We start from the raw sequence: 4936 nt of genomic DNA, 5'->3' as shown, positions 1-4936 counted from the left end.
AACCCGCGGAAATTCAAAATTCGCGATACTTTTTGAACAGACTTCGTATTCCTTAACACTTTGCGGTCCGCGGCCCACCCGAAGACGCTTGGCTAATGTGTTCGAAATTCTAAAAGGCATAATACGCAAATAGCCGCGCTTATTTGGTTGATTTTCTTCTTATACAAATGTTGATATCTAAAAAACTATTGAACCTAGCGTATTCAAACAATTTTTCTCGAGAAGTTCATTCTTTTCTCTATTATTAAACACCATAAAAGTTAACTTTTCTGTGAGACCTTTACTTTCTGAGACCATCAATATCATGGTCTATTTTGAGTTGGAAAAAAGTCAAATTATATCAAGAGGATTAATAAAAAAAATATAAAACATACTTCTCTTCTCGTTTACATGTGTTTGTAAACGTTGTTTTTTCTCCGCGGATATAAATTAATATTCTCATCGTCTGATGATATTGACGAAATTTGTCTTAAGACACGTCGACGAAATATCGGTGATACATCAACGATCACCACATAATATGAAACAAAATAATATGAAATACGGCATAATACAAAACCAAACAGTAGATGAATAAACAAATATAATTAGAGAACACGTGTACGATTGTTAAATAATAAACTAATGACTTATTGTAAGAGTCGTATTTATCTTCTACATCTCGAACTTCCTCATTTGAAGAAAAATCTATGTTAGATAACATTTTTTGCTTTTCCTCAGCTCACAATAGCGTTTACACTGGTAAGATCTGTCGATCGACTTGAATCGAAAGACTAGCTCTGAAAGAACCATCCTAACACTTGGAGCGATCGTCACTTATTTTGACATAGCTACAAATCGCTATTCATCTGTTTTGCATGTTGCCAATTGCTTAAAACCGCATTTGTTTCTGTTTAACGATAAAACCAATGTTGTCAGATCGCGACGGCACAGTGTCGTCGACAGACCGCAACGTCGTGTTACGTCCTGGAAAAGAACACAACGACCGCACTCGCAAACGCGAGTCCCGAACGTACCTGTATGCCGGCGGTACAAGTCAGAGACCAGAAGGGTTTACTCCGACACGAGCGTACGCAGGGTGGTCCTATTTTAGGTCAAGGTACTGAAACCCTTTACCTGCGATGGGACCGCGAGCGGAATAATTGGGGAAAGGTTGATGAGTGCGCGATGGTAAGAAAATAGAATGAAAAATGAAGTTAACAATCTTAACATTTATTAACAAAAAGGGCGAATTTACAATATTTGACAAAGGTGAGGTTACGGTGTGATATGACGCACAACGAGGTATTATAAATTAATTGTGTATGTGTGGTGACGGTATGTGTTGACAAGTTGAGTGTGTAGCGGGAGAATCTTGAGGTGAGGGTAGAGTTAGGGGTAGATGGTTCAGAAAGGGGAGCAGTAGAATCGGATGGGGATGGAGATGAGTCTGGGGTTAATGGGTCGGGTGTCGGGGAACGCGACGGTGGGTTGAGATAACCCGATGGAGAAACTGGAGATGAAGTCCAATAGTACGGTGAGGGATAATAATCGAGACAAGGTGTCTCGCCAGAAGGGCTTGGTGGGAGATAGTTGGGATTAGGCGAATAAGAAGGGGCGAGAGAGGAAAGGAGAGGTGTCGACGAGGTATTCCCGTCTGAAGGGCTTGGTAGTGGGGTACTTTCGGCTGGGGATAGAAGTTCAGAAAAGGCCCTGAGTTGTACTGTTAGCGTGTCGTCGCTAGCCTCGAGCAGGTATTGGTTTGCTAATGCGAGGGATTCGAGCCTATCCTCTCCATGTAGGGTGCTCACTATGGTACGGCGGGGTATTAATAAATGAAGAAACCTAATGAGGGCGAGTATAAATGATATCAAATACTCGTTGATTCGTGATGTGTAAATATTTTTGGATCTCGGGGGCCTGGCTGGCGTCTCGTGCCTCGGATCGTCTGAGTGGTAGTTGCCCTTGTGACGGTTAACTCGATGTATTGCGCGATTCTGATACTCGGACTGATTATCAGAATATTGAAAATGTATATATTTAGAAAATCCCGAGTTATACACTATTATACGCCGCGAGTTTTACGAACTGGTGGCACTAGAAAGATCTCGAAAGACAGAAGCCGAAGTGGTAGGCATGATGTGAAAGTACAACAGAAATCGACAAAAGAGAGTGAAATAAAAAAGTGGAAGAGGCTTATACAGGGAAGATTTTTGGGGGTGGCGGATGACGATTGCCAATGAGAGAAGTTTTCGTGGAAAACGGGAAACGGATATGGAAGATTAGAAAACGGATAAGATCACGGATGCATTGAAAAACTCATGATGCATTTAAGTAGCGTATAATTACATCCTCTTTATGATAGCGCTTACCCAAATCCGCCTATTTTCTGATCATAAAAAGGAATTTGTTGCTCCCACGGTACCCAGGATGCAACGAAATTATGCGCCTTGCGTGAAGGCGGATGAGATGACAGATACGTTGGGAAACTCACGACACATCATGCGGCGAGCCATCGTCTTCTTATCCCTTTCACGATGACGCTTGCCCGACGTCCGTCTGCCTCCCAATCATATATATAAAAAAAAGGAATCCGTACTTCCCGAGATACCCAGGACGTAACAGTCGAAATGAGCGCGACGACATCATGCCGTCGACGGACCGCAAAGTGTTAACATTATTTCATGTATACGACTAAGTGAATTTATGACGGTTATTCTTCTATAGCATTCACAGTTGTTTTTATGTATTGTTGAGAAATGTTACCCTTTTTATGTATTGTTGAGAAATAAGATAATGATGTTATTGATTTCAGCAATATCGGTCGCTTTATTATCGTCATGGAATTTTTCATTAATTTGTCTCTCTATTGGTGGATTTCGAGAAAGTGAGCCTGCATTTCTGTTAAGGGATTCCTTCTTATAAATTAATTTGTAGTTATACTCCTCAAGTTTTAGTCGCCAACGCATGAATCTGGAGATAGGATATTTCACGCTGTATAACCAAGCAAAAAGTTAATAGTCAATTACAAGAGTGAATTCGTGCCCGTATAAATAAGGTCGGACATGCTGAACACACTATGTGATGGCTAGGAATTCTTTTTCGATGGTAACATAGTTTTGCTCGGCTGGATTTAATACACGTGAGACGTACGCCATGGGAAGGTCATGAACGATTTGTTCTTGACTCAAGACACTGCCAATGGCGAATTTAGAAGCGTCGGTTGTGAGGATAAAAGGTAGTGAAAAATTAGGATATTGGAGTATGAGTTCACACAGGGCCATTTTGAAGATATTAAAGGCATCTTGTTCGGCAGACCGTACAAAAAGTACATTTTTCTTGAGAAATTTAGATGGTGGATTTGCTATTCAAAAGAATGATTGAATAAAGCGCCTGTAATATCCCGTTAATCCGAGGAACTGTTTGATATTCTTGACGTTTCAAAAGAGAGGGAAATTACGAATGGCTGAGATTTTATTAGGATTGAGCTTAATTCTGTTTTCGCCGATGACATGTCCCAAGTAAATGATATTTTTGCGCAAAAACTCACATTTGTCTGACTACAATTGAAGATTTACCTCACGCAGTCGATTAATCAAGGTTTTCATTTTAACTTCATGTTGTTAACAGAGAGCATGAATAGATGACTATGTCATTCATATAAACGAAAAGTTCTGTTCTTTGCAATCCCTTGCAAAGATATATATGATAAAATTTGACCCATCAGGCGCTGAAATGTGGCTGGGGCATTTTTTAAGCCGAACGGCATACGTTCGAACTGATAATGCCCGTGAGGAGTAAAAAAGGTGGTTTTGTGTTCCCTGTCAGAATGCATAGAAATTTGATAGAACCCGCTAGCTAAATCCGAGATGGAAAAATATTTTGCCTCAACAAATTAATATCTTGGTATCACCAAGTTAGTTGAATATGTCATATATGTTGGGTAAAGGATATAGGTCACCAATTGTTTTTTTCATTCAAGTGACGATAGTCTATTACTATTTGCTAGTGCTTGTTTCCATAGGAATCGGATTTTTAGGAATAATCCATACAGAAGAATTGTACGGCGACGGTCAGATTTTGATCATATCGTTCCGTAATAATTCGTCAACTAGTTTGGAGGTTTCTCCTTTGTGGATGGTAGGAAATCTATGCTGAGGGGAAAGATAGAGAACAACTTGATTCTCCCAGAAGACGATATAAAGACAACATGGTACAAGATCACCACCAATATCTTGGAATTGGCAGTAGAGGCGATAGGCAAAAGGAGAACAGATCGACGCAGGACCAACAACAAGCCGTAGTTCACAAGAGAGGTAAAAGAACTCGCCGAAAAAAAGAGACAAGCACATTTAGCATTTAGAAGCTATAAAACGGCAGAAGGACGCAGGAAATATACCCGCATTAGAAACGAAACGAACGCACGGATAGACTAGTTAAAGAATATTTGGAAAAATTCTCGACATCAATGGATCGGGACATGTACGATGTCCAGAGGAAAATATGGAAAATGCTTCGAGCGAGGAAAAAACCGATTAACGAATATCCCCCCCCAGGAACCCCCCTTTTTTTATAGTTGGGGAAATCCTCATGAATACCTCGGGAAAGCTCCGCGGGTTATGCTGGACTTCTACCGGCTAAAATCCCAACTCCTTGCCTTCGCGTGCTTTATAGGGTAGGGGCGGGCATCGCCAGCAGCATTTGTCCCTTCCCTGGCTAGCGCGCGACGTGCGACATCCCTCTCCCCGGGGGAAAGACCCTCGGGGAAGATTGGAGTAGTACATCTCGTCAGTAGTGTGGGCAAGAACATAGCCGCCGAAAACCCATTCCCGGATGGTCTAAGGGGATTTGGGATGGATCGAGAGGTAGAATCTCCGCTACCCCCCACCCCCCGGGCCCTGGGGGAGTTGAGGACGGGAGGGCCTCCATAGACTCGCGCAGCCCCCCCCCCCCCAAG

The sequence above is a fragment of the Dinoponera quadriceps genome, unplaced genomic scaffold, assembly GCF_001313825.1.
Source record: "Dinoponera quadriceps isolate SergipeBrazil2010 unplaced genomic scaffold, ASM131382v1 scaffold1685, whole genome shotgun sequence".
Lineage (NCBI taxonomy): Eukaryota > Metazoa > Arthropoda > Insecta > Hymenoptera > Formicidae > Dinoponera > Dinoponera quadriceps.
Note: the sequence above shows the minus strand (reverse complement) of the source record.